Source organism: Lepidochelys kempii, chromosome 2 (genome assembly GCF_965140265.1).
Source record: "Lepidochelys kempii isolate rLepKem1 chromosome 2, rLepKem1.hap2, whole genome shotgun sequence".
In the NCBI taxonomy this organism is placed as follows: Eukaryota; Metazoa; Chordata; order Testudines; family Cheloniidae; genus Lepidochelys; species Lepidochelys kempii.
In genome coordinates this window covers 73,534,088-73,547,246 of record NC_133257.1, presented here as the reverse complement: position 1 = coordinate 73,547,246, position 13,159 = coordinate 73,534,088, and positions in this window count along the sequence as shown.

Sequence of the window (13,159 nt, the reverse complement as noted above, 5' to 3'; positions counted from 1 at the left end):
ATTTACCAGACTAGAGTATCTCCTGCACCTGTATCCAGATATTTGAAAGAATATTGATCTGCCAGGGAAGACAGACGCTTGTGAATGAAAGACCTGTTTTTCCAAACACATTATTAAGCTGCTTTTATGTTTCCTGTTATACCAATGTGCATCTGAATAAAATTCACTGAAGTCTTTGGAGCTATTCTGGATTTATACTGTCATAGCAGAGACAGCAGTATCTGGCTACAGTCTTTATATGGAGATTTAGAACTGAGTCCTGGTGAGTAAACAACTTGCTTTTGTGCAAATAGATTACCAAATTGTATATATAGAAAGAGAATCCCTGCTTTCAAGCTGTCTTGCTCTAGAAAAGGAGGTAAGTCATCCTGATTGGATATGTGAAATCCTCTTGAATTTTGTGAATATATAAATTGCTATCACTGCATAAACTTGAGTTTCTCTCTATATATACAGTTTTCTCTTTAATTTGTTTGCTTCTCAATGATTTAGTTTTAAAAGATCATACAGTGTCTGGTCATCTGAACCATCTGATGCAATTTTAAAAAAAAGCACTAAATATAGTTAACACAGCTTGGTTCTGTTTTCTGGCAAATACCCTACAGGCAATGGAAAAGGAACCCGGAAAACAACTTGTTTATTATAAGCAGGTCAGTCCTCCGGGGGACTCGTGGAATCACGCAGTGGGAGAGGACAATCACAGCACTGAAATGGTGGATAATTTTATTTGTTCCACTTGATGGTCACAGTGGCATCATGCTGGCCAATTACTCTTGAGTCAGCAGGTTTCAGAGGTTAAGACCCTCTTGTGGATTGCAGCACTGCAGGCAAAGTATTCAGGCCAGATTGAAACCATTTCAACCTCAGAGACGCCAGCCTTTTTCTCCCTTGGAGATCTCCTTTTTCATCTACATACAAGGCGTTCATGTAATAGAATAAGCATGTCTCTCAAATCAAGACAACTTAATTGTGGAGGATGGAAAAAATGCCAGCTTCAGATAAATAAAGAGAGGCAATAAGTCAGAGAGGTATATTACACAATGGAGGCATGAAATGTACAAATATCGCAAACTTAAATGTTAGTTCCAAAGGAAAGCAGTCTGGGAATAGTCCTCATGCCAGCAACCTAAGAATGTTTCAAAACAGCTGAACCTTTAACAATTTCTTCACATTTTTGTCAAGTGGAAATGTTTTAAGCCACTTCTTCAGTGATCTGTAATTCTAAGGGGGAAAACAGCAGAAAAAAACATTTGTTTTAGCGGTAGATCTGCCACAAGTGATTGGGGAGAGGCGGATATGAAATCCAAGCTACTAGAAATAACCAGTGTCAGAAATATTATGCTGCAAGAGCTATTCAGTTTCTGAAGGATGAACTGGGGAGCTAAGACATATGCTTTAATGTTTTTGGCCAATATTGTCCCAGCTTTCAGTTTCTGGAAAATGTCTCCAGAATCTCAGAACCAGGATGTAGATAAATTACTATGATTAATAGTGTTGCTATGATCCAGATACTGTCTCTAGAGACAGAAATAATTGGTGCTGCTCTGCACTTTTGTGTGTCACTTCAGAAGTGGATTAAATGACCCCTGTGTGATAGTTAATCCAGGATTTGTAAATTTGCAAAACACATTGGGATCCACTGGAATGAAAGGCACTGTATAAATTTGTAACTATTTATTATCTTTTTACTACTAACAGTTAAGTCTTTCCCTAACAAACACCTTTATTAAGAAATGGTACAAATGCTTCTGTTCACTATTTCAAATACTGAAGAATTGTTTTCTGGATGCCAAACTGCAACACACTTTGGCCCAACACAGCAAAGCACTTACACCCATGCTTAAAGTTAACTAATTTTAAGTCCATTGACTTCAACACCTGCTTAAAGATAAGCATATCTCAAGTGTTTTGCTGATTCATGGCCTTTGTAAACTGGCACTCTTTGTTTTTCTGTTTCTAATGAAAAAAGGGCACAGAGTTCTTAACTGAAAGAGGGACACCTCTTCCTCCATGTATAAAATATTATAATCTCATTCTAAAGAGGCTGGTATACCTGCAACAGCACCTTGTTTTCCATCTGATGATTCCTAGCTACCCAAAATAATCTTAGCTGGCATTGGTGCTTAAACAGCTGGAAAGGTTTTAGCTTCTGGCTAGCCTAAAAAATCAGGGGGAATAACTCATCTCACGATAGAGCTTCAATCTATGATCCTTCTCACTAAGCTCAGAGTCTGAAAATCATTTGGGACTTTTAGAGAGCAGAATATCAGACCGAGCTCAGTGGGAAGATTAGAACTCTGGTCTTCCTTTGCTGATTAGGCAAATGTAAAACTAATTGAGCTGAACAATTGATTTTACCTGTCCCAATTTATACATTTTTAAACCAGTTCCTTGCACAACATTTGCAAAGTGATTACATACAAGCAAAAACTTGTGGCCTAGCTCATGCCTCCTAGATCCACGCACAGATGAGACTTTCCACATGTGGAGATCATCCATTCCGTACAGAAGGGGGCTCAGCTCCTTCTACAGCCTCATTACCTCTGGATTCTTCTTCCAAGAGAAGCTAATACAGCGCCGGGAAGGTGTGGGTCTTTTGAGGCCTTTTTTGCACTGGAAACTGCTGGAATTGTGTGGAGCAATAGGATATTCTTTATTTTTAAGAAATTCCATATTTCTGTATGGTTTAATAATGGGCAGTAAATGGGAACCCAGGTGATTGTGTGGGTTCCTAATAAATATTTATAGTAAAATAAATAGATGGCAGCATTCCTTCATGGTCAAAGTAGGAAGAGAAAAGTACAAAATAAGTTTAAAGTTATTAAAAAGTTTCAGATTATATTACTCTTTGGTGTTCATGTTCAGTGGTCCCCACTCAGAGTTGAACCTGATTAATCTCTCTCACTTTGCTACCCAGCTCAATCAGGAGAAAAAGGGCCTGATCTATCAAAGGATTTGTGGGTTAGAGTAGTTCCAATGCGTGTTAGATAGTGACTTTAGTTGGAACTATTCACATGCTTAAAGTTATGCACACACTTGAGTGCTTTGCTGGATCACAGACAAATAATTCAGAAAAATATTTATGTGTTTGCATCTCATGGCAGAATTTTACTTCCTCTCTAATTATAATATGTCTTGTAAGTGGTTGATTCCTTAATCTTGTCAGTCAGAGGAGGTGCTTCCAAGAGGTGTATGATTAGATGTATAGGGTTAGCTTAATATTCATTTACATATGGGTTGGTGGACATCCTCATTTTTGGAAATTTGTACATAGGCATTTTCAAGGGTACCTATGCGTCTAGTCCGCTGAGCAAGATGGTCTCTCTCGCTCTCTCTATTTTGAAGAGGTATTGTGTAAAATGTAAGCCTGTTAGAGAAAGTGCTCTGTACTCTAGGGTTGCTGCAATCTTTTGTTTTAACAATGAAACACTACAGAGCCATTCTCAGATGGTGTACCATTGAACTCAATGGAACTATGTCCATTTACATCAGTTGAGACACCGTCCCATTAACATTAAATTCAAAAAAACAAAGTGCACCTGACACATAGATACTTCACTGTCCCCAGCCTGGGATTTTTCCATTGCTACTGTATTTTGCTCTGTGGTACGTGAAACAGGGGTGATGACTTGTTAGAAACAGTGAGTAAATAAATAAGAGAAACTCTGTGGCCTATGAGCTAGTGAAGCTGTAGAGATCCAGAGCACTCACCTGGGAAACCACTCAATCTGGGCAGCGCTCCCTCTCTGAACCATAACCACCCTGCGCCACCCCCTCGGCTCCCAACCAACAAACACAGTAATTGCAAAACATGCCTGTTTGCTTAGGGAAGTGCGTCCTGGGGGGTCTGCTTCAATTTGAAATGTTCACTTAGAAAATATCCCACACTTATTTGAAAAGAAAAAATGGAGAAATGAATTGTGAATATGTATAATTTATCCCAAGCCAGCAGAGTGAACTGCTTGCTGCACTTTTTGTTGTCTGCTCCCCCTTCCCCCCGTAAATAATGCACAAATCCTGCATAAACAAGAGGCAGGGATCTATTTTTAATGAATTAGGCCCTTTATTTCAATATTCAACTCTGAACCAATTCCCAACAAGTCTTGGCATTTGGAATGCTGCTTTAAACCTGCTCAAATTTAATGAGTTTCCTGGGTCCAGCACTTTAGAAATTCAGCAGCGATCCACAGTGAGAACACCCACATTGAACAAACCATCCTGTTGGGAAGTGGCAAGAGGAATAGAAAAGGTGAGCGTATAAGATTTTGTTGGGACTGGCCATAGAGTTTTCATTGCTTGCCAAACTAAAATAAAATAGGCTCTATTGGAGAGGAGATGGAACCCTTGAAGGTAGGTTGCAAAACAAACCCTCTGCACTTCTTTGTTTTTATGAATTATATACTGTATAAATTACTAGGGCAAAATCTGTCAGGCAGAAAAGATATTTCAGCCCTTAGGTGTAGTTATTAATATGCAGAAACAACATCAAGTGTGGAGACTGTAAGCAAATGGATGTAAACATGTGTCCTTGCATATGGATCTTCATGTATGTACAAGTTTAGATAGATATAGATCTACAAATGTAGCTGCTTCAAAGGAAAACAAATCAGAACATTAAGCTGACTTTGAACACTTCTGGAAACTATTTTCTTTAAGGCCACATGAAACCAGGTTGATAGCACATGAAATTAACCCAGCTTCTACATGTCTTAAGCAAAACTGCACTGATACCACTACCATCAGTAATCAGATATGACCAAGGAGTCCCCTTTCAGCATGAAGAAAATCAGAAACACACAATCTCTTAAAATAGAGACCACTATGAGGAGCCCAAAGGTCGTTGAATGGCATATCTGAGGGGAAAATCACATACGTACGATGGTGTTCTGCCACACCTCCATTGAATCCAGCTTGCATCTTAGTGAAGTGAAAACTGTCGCCAGCATTTACAGAACAGCTCAGCAGGCAGCACTCACTGCTAGGGCCAGATTTTAAAATGAGCTCTACAGCGGATGTGCACCCAGTGGTCTGAACTTTTTTGAAAATCTGGCCGTAAGTGTCACAATGGGACTGGGTGGGCACTGAGAACTATTTAAAACCTGGCCCTTATTTAGGTGCCTATATGGTACCTGAGCTATTCTACAAATCTGATCCCGATTGTGGGGGCTGAGCATTTGAATGTCTGGCCTTAAATGACCCACTGGTTTTGTGGTTCTCCTGTGTATGCTTGGAACGATAGAGCCTAGAAGTCATGTCACAAATACACATCCGGTAAGTTACATTCGCTTACTGACATGCATGCAAAATGGTAGTAAACGCATCAGTCTCTACTCTCTTTTTTTTAATTCACTTTCTCAAGAGAAATGTTATATGATCTTTGGCATATGTATAGTACATAAAATTTTTGGTAAACATTGGGATATTCTATCATAGAACAATCTTTCAGCTCAACCACAGTCAGCTGGCCCTGCCAGTACAACCATAAGTGTGCTTCAGATATCAGTCTAATTTGAGATTCTATTCTGTATACATTGACGTGATGGGGAGCTAACAGGCAGAATCTGTGTCTACCAGTTGGAGCAAGGCATGCTGAAAAATCAAGCGTAAATCAAGCTCCACATATGGGTCTGGATGAACACTGACCATGCCCAGTCTGTGGAGGGGCCGATGGTCATCCCATAGCGATGATGCTTTGCTCCTGGAACTGAGTGGCAGACAGAAGGATTGTGCTGTCTTATTTGTGTACAGAAATCCACAGGCAAAGGAATAGCCCTGACAGTAGGGTTACTCTCAAAAGACATAATCCTCCTCTGTGTTGCCTGGGTGCACTGCAGAGGAAGAGGACAGCCTCTTTTGCCCTGAAAAAAAACCCTGTAAGAGCAGGGCAGGGTTCCAGCTAAATGTTCTCAAGAGGGACGGGCTCACTAGTGTTCATCATCCAATAGGAGGCTTCTTCCACTAGTTTGAGAGCATGGCAACATCCCCTGATCTCCTTTCCCTGTGTTGCTATCAGCTGCAGGCACATACGGCTCCTATGTAAATGAGCTGTAAGATATTTTACACAGCATGTTCCCTCCAGGTCCCCTAGTTGTCCCGCTACGCACTGGTTGCATGGTTCTTGGTCCTACCCCCATAAGTACTGCTCTTCAACAATCTGTGCATAGATTTTTGGCTCAAAAGTGGGGGGAAAATTGGGAAAAAAAGCAAGAATATTTTTCCAGTCCCTGCGCACAAGCTATGCTTTGTTCTCACGAGATACCTAAACAAAGTGCCGCTTGAAGCAGATTGTGCAGATGTTCAACATACAATAACATACGGTCTTCTGGACACCGATGGATTCTTGGGCTTGGTTGCCTTTCAGTGGGGTTTCTGGACTGCGCTCGTCGGGTGAGGCTTCCCGTCAGACACTCTGTTGATATCTACTAGGCTCCTTGAGCTTGATGGCTTCTTGACTAAGGGCAGAAAAAAAGATGGTACACCCCTAAACCACCAGTTGAAGACACAAAAATGGGACATCTCTCACAGTAGATGACCTTCCCTCTCCCATGATTTGATCAGCCATGGAATTCTTAACTGTGCTCACATTTATCATCTGATGACTGAGTTAACACATTGCTTGGAGGAACACTGGCAATCCATATCTCTCACAGCTATGGCTTCAGGCTGTCTGCAACTGAGGGCAGATAGCACTGCAGCTGTTACACTCAGAGTTGTTTTTTTGCAACCATAGAGACTAGAGACTTGCTTTTGTATTTTAAAATTCAAGTTAAGATTCTGGAATTTTTGATGATGGGAGCTCATGGGAAGTAATTATGTGCCACAAATCCATAGCACTGCTCAAGAGAGTAAGGGAGCATTTTGCTCTGAGTCTGTCTGGGCTATAAGTGCAGAAAAAGTTTCAGATCATATACAAGTTTCAAAAGTACTTCTTTTAAGCTGAAGATGAGATTTAACAAGGCTGGAATAAGCCAAATCAAAAGAAGTTTTGGGGTCCAGAGAGGGCATTTTACTGTGATGGGGATCTTTTTTGTTTTAAATCCAACCTCATCATAAAATCATTTATTACCCATTGTTTGTTTTTCTAAACAGACCAGTGCAGCACCATTTGCTGGCTAATCAACACTGCAGCTCTCTTTTTACAACTTGGAATTTAAGAACAGGAAGGTTGCCATTCACATCAATTATGAAGTCTACATGGGAAATCACCTGGAAAGTTTTATCTTTGGCAGAAGCAACTGGGGGAAGTTTAGACACCTGAAACTTTATAAAAATTGCAACTTATTCAGCTCAGCACTGACCAAGATTTAGGCTCTGTACTTATGGCTATTTCCATTAAGCTGTATAAAATTAGATCAGAAAGATTAATTTTAAAAATACGTTTCATTTTAATTCTCTATTTCCCCTCAAAGTGTGTTGCTTTCTTCATGGGGCAACTAAAGATTGTTTTATATTCTTCCATTAAAATGACAACCATACAGAGTTAATGAGATGGGCTTTTCAGCTGAGTTTCATACAGAGAAATCTGCAGCAAATCGGTCCTGATCCAACCAGTAAAGGTCACAGCAATTGTACTGAATTATTACTGCGGTGTTTCAACACATGGACATTATTCATTCTTGCTAAAAACAGGCAGGAAGAAAAAAACAAAAACAAAAAAGCAAACATGAAATTTATTATGTTTGCTTTTGCCTCTCAGTGAAAGTGACTCTTTCCCACGAGTCTTCCACCCCCTCCACGGGCGCACTTCACCTCCTAATCCTGTCATTTAAACATTAAGAGCTGGATTGGACCTCCAGGCCTAGGCCTGAGAGAGAGATGATGCATATGCCACCCTACTCCAGGAAGCACTGTGCCTCTGGCCATATGACACTGGAAACATTTGTCAGCATAGTAATAGCGATTAGACGGTGATTTTTTAAAATAACATTTCTATACTGGCCAAAGCCCTAGTGTAGACAATTATATTGGCATAAAAGTGCTTTGGTCAATAGAGCTTATTTCGTTTGGGGAACGGCAGTAAGCTATCCCAGCAAAGGCAATCTTTTTCCCGTGTAAACTGTGTCTACTCTAGGAGGGTTTGTCAGCATAGCTATATCGGCAAACCTTTTCTAGTATAGACTAGTCCTCTTAGGTCTAATGGCCTCCCACTGACTTGCTCAAATTAAGTCTAAATGGTGACTAGTCATTTGTTGCTGTCTTGTATCAAGAACAAGTTGAGGCTATCTCCCAGACTGGCTCAGTAGAGCTAGTGAGTGTGGTGTGGGGCAGAAACAAAGCTTCATGTCTTCCCTGCCATTCCCTGCCCACCTACATTGCACATCTGGACCCAAAGCCTAGGTACAAACACACACGCACACATGGGTGCAAGGCGGATTCTTACTCCTCCTCACTCCCCTGCATCAGCATGGAGTCCAACTCACAATCTAACCCTAAAGAAAGAAAAAGTGCATTTCGAAAAATCAATCCTAAAATGAGAAATTCCGTGGAACTAACATGATACTTTGCAATCAGAACTAAATCCGCTTGAAGTCCACTGAAAATATACTTCAAGTGAAGACACAATTCTGTCCTTTGACACATATCAAAGATTAGAGAGAGAAAATTCTCCTTAGGTTATTGTTGTCTATCTGCCAATGCAGGGCTGACAGAATTGAATAATTTGCCTTAGCATGGTTCACCTTCAAAAAAACTTGAAACCCTTTAAAATATTGTTAAAAGCTGGCACTATAGTGATTGTATAGACACAGTTTAATAATGATCATCTGTGTATGCAATTTATAATACCTAATTTAAGCCTAATTTACTGGTCAAGACATCTAACTAGAATAGGACCAGATTCTGCCACCTTTCCTCACCAGAGAGTATCCCCTTACTTCATAGCAGAATGGGACTGCATGTGTAATAAGGCATTACTGAATGGAAGTAAAAGAGGCATAATCTGGCCTGAAAGGTTTAATCACAAATTTCCATTGTAACTAGGAGACAGAAGAAATACACTGTTGGGATGCTGTCTTATTTTGTTTGGGTTAATATACAGCCAGTATGGCAAGAAAGGGCCTGGTTTTAAAAGCTTCAGAAACCCAAAGCCATGTGCAAAACATGTGTGCTTAATTTGTGCATCCAGTTGCTGATTGTGCACATAAACTGGATGTTTGTTCACACAAATGGACAGTTGTGTACCCCACTAGTTCCCTATGTAGGCTAATAACCCAATTTCCTCCCACAGCTGTGGTAATTAGGCCCATATATCTCACTAAATCAATTTCTTGCCATTGTAGAGGCCTTGAGCGTTGGTGCACGATAATCTCTCCTGTGTGTGTTGGGATTGGTGTGGAGGTGGCTGGGTGACATTGGTGGCCTGTCATATTCAAGAGGCCAGACTAGATGATCTGGTGGTCCCTTATGACCTTAAACTCTGTGACTATATGACGTAGGGTGGCTAGATATCTGGTTTTCCACTGGAACGCCTGGTCGAAACACAGCACCACTGACCAGGCCATCAGACATCCTGCGCCCCAACCTGCTGCCCCAGTCCTGATCCCCTCCTGCCCTCTGAACCCCTCAGTCCCAGCCCAGAGCACGCGTCTACACCCTAAACCCCTCATCCCCAGCCCCACTGCAGAGTCTGTACTCCAAGCTGGAGCCCTCACCCCCACCATCGCACCATCTGCTCTAGCCCGGAGTCCCCTCCCGCACTCCGAACCCTCTCCCGCCCTCTCCTGCACCCCAAATCCCTCATTCCCGGTCCCACACCTGAGCCTGCACCCCCAGCCAGAGCCCACCCCCCTCCCCGCACACACCTCAACCCCCTGAGCCAGTCTGGTGAAAATGAGTGAGTGAGTGAGGGTGGAGAGAGGAAGTGACAGAGGGAGGGGGTGATGGAGTGAGCTGAGGCGGGACCTCAGAGAAGTGGCTGGGCATTGGAGGAGAGGCGGGTCAGGGCAGGGCAAGGGTGTTTGGTTTTGTGTGAGTAGAAAGTTGACAAACCTAGTATGACATAGGCACAGAATTGCAAACACGTTATTTTTTCATAGGGTTCTGACATTTCAACTCCCGAGTTCCTAATTGATCACTGTGCAAATAGAGTAAAACTATAAAACTTCCAGCTTTCAATATCTTTCATCTTTTTTCCTGATTCAAGTTTTATTAATGCTGGTACAAGAAGGTCTCGAACATGAGCACAAGAGTAATGTGCAGAGCACTTTCATGGACATTTCAGTCCTTCTTTTATGTGTCTTCTAAAATAAAAATACATAAACAAGAGACAGGTTTCAGAGTGGTAGCCGTGTTAGTCTGTGTCGGCAAAAACAACGAGGAGTCCTTGTGGCACCTTAGAGATTAACACATTTATTTGGGCATAAGCTTTCGCAGGCTAAAACCCACTTGCATCTGATGAAGTGCATTTTAGTCCACGAAAGCTTATGCCCAGATAAATTTGCAAGTCTCTAAGGTGCCACAAGGACGCCCCGTTGTTTCTGCTGATACAGACTAACACGGCTACCACTCTGAAACCTGTCTCTTGTTTTTGTATTTTTATTTTAGAAGACACATAAAAGAAGGACTGAAAGGTCCATGAAGGTGCCACAAGGACTCCTCGTTGTTTCTGATAAACAAGAGAGGCATTTATCACTGACACATAGAAAAGAGCTTCCCTGAAGAACAGAGATTCAGAGTTTAATATAAATACTATCATTCTCAGAAAGCTTGAGAGAAATGAATACCTTAAAAATAACTTGGTAGAACCAAATAAATAAAAAAAGGAAACCAGAATGCTTGTAAGGAAGTAAAAATATATTCTGTAACTTCAGAACTAACTATAGTAACTTGGAAAGTCACTATTGTATGCTCAGTTCATTAGCACAGGAACCTGCCATGCACACTGTAGCAATGCGAGAAAATGCCAGAGCTTGTTGCACTTTAGCAAGTTACACATGAACATGACTCCCATCCAGTTTGTGCAATTAATCCAATAGAAAAATGTCCAACTAACAAAATGGATCCATATAGCTCCAAATAGGGCAATGTTAGAGGAGACAAGAGTCTTGTGCTTATAAAGTTCTGGCTCTATTTCTCTCTTAACATTACACACCAAAATGAATACCAAAACGTATGCTGATGTACTGTGACATAGGAACATAAGAATTGCAATACCAGATCAAAGCAGTTTTCCAATTAGTCCACTATTCTGTTTCTGACAGTGGCCAGTGCCAGATGTATTAGAGGAAGGTGCAAACATTCCCATACTGGACAATTACAGAACAACCTGTGCACATAGAAACTTTCACCCTAACAATGTCAAAGGCCTTTGTTGTGACGCATAAGAGTTTATTAGCAGGATTTTCAAAAGAGCTTGAATCTCAGTAGCTCCTATTGGGAGCTTTGTAAAGCTGGTCAGAAAATGGGAACTTCTTTTTGCTAAAAGTTTTGCAACCCTTTTAGTTGGTTCCAAATTTCCAAAACTTGAAATTTTTAAATAAACTGGTAAAAAAATGAGATGATATTTAAGTCAAACATTTTGAAATTTAAAAATTTTCCAACCAGCATTAGGCATGAGCTATTTGTCATATCTGGCCTATCCCTTCAATTTTGTTTAATCGTGTCAAACATGACCGTGGATGTTTTTGTTGTTCACGTTATCCTGGTTGTACATGCCTTATCCTTTTGAGAATGTTCTTACCCTGAACTATAACAGGTTAATTATGTATAGTGTTAAAAATAATTTTCTTTCACAATTTCTAAATTAGATGCTTTCCAATTTAATTGAATGCCCTCTTGTTCTTTTATCAGGAGACAAGGAATTAAGCATACCCAATTAACCTTCTCCATATCATTCATAATTTTATATATATCTATCATGCCCCTTCCTATTCATCTCCTCACCAAACTAAGCAGCATTGACCTTCTATGTCTCTCCTCATATAGAAGTCTAACATGGGAAGGTAATATTTAACTGCCTTTTAGTACTTATGTGGAAGGTGACAATTTAACAGCCTTGACAATTGAAGCCCTCTCTTTACCACAGAATATATATGCACAATGGAACCCACATAGTCCCACTGGTGTACCTCACCTGTGATGCACTGAAACCTCCCCTTAGAAGTGAGAGGGTAGTTCAGTTTCTGTCACCATTCAGTCATTGACCTCCCTGCTGTGACTGCAAATGGGGACCAAGAAGCACTATCTATGGCAGTGATTTTGGGCAGTATGTGTACAGATAATCCGGAAATTATTTCCCCTCTCCCCCACCCCCACAAGTGAATTTCTATGTCAGTTTTGTCTAATGGGGGGAGGGGGGGTAATGGGGCTTGCAAAAAAAATTGAAACCTGAAAATGTTTTGGTTTTAGACAACTGAAAAACTAAATAATTCAGTTAAAAACCAAAAAAGTTTGGATGGAAATTTTTCATCAGCTCTAGTTGTGGACCTTGTTCAACAGGAACTAATCAGACCAGTTAGGAACTGGACTGAGACTAGCAAGTTATTTCACAGAGGCCACGAAACATCCAACAGAGACCAATGCATATCTACTGATTTCAGTCAGTAACCTGGCCCAGATTCATAACAGTGACATGTATGGTGAAGATTTACTGATGAACCTTCCCACATGAAGTTGTGTGCTGTCTTCTAAAACATATTTTAATCACATTTCAAAATGTAAAAAGAAAATGTTATTAGTTTCACATAACCCAGTTGTGGCTTTTAAAGAGAAGATTTAATTTTTTTGTACATGCAGTGCTATTAGTCATTATTTATTAGTTGTTAAGTGTTTCTAATCAGCTCAGCACAGCACAAACACAGAAGATGACAGTTTTTGCTCCAAGAGGCATACATTTTTAAGGCCATCCATAATATATGAACTATTTTTGGCAGTGTACCTAGAATGTGCCATTTCACTGAGATTCTTCGCAGATGTCCATCACTCACTGATCTGCTGTTCATCACTTGTATTCTGCATCCAGGGAACTTACTAAGACATAAAAGTATTTTATTTGAGGGACTCAGTGGTGCATGGAATTGGTAATGAGATATGAAACATTTCATTTTAGGTCACTGCTTTTAATAAAGCATGAGATGGTAGAGGCTGAAAATTACTACCAACTGATGGATCTTTAGTGGCCCATATGTGACATGTTTTGTTGGTCTCAGTCCAAATTCTGGGG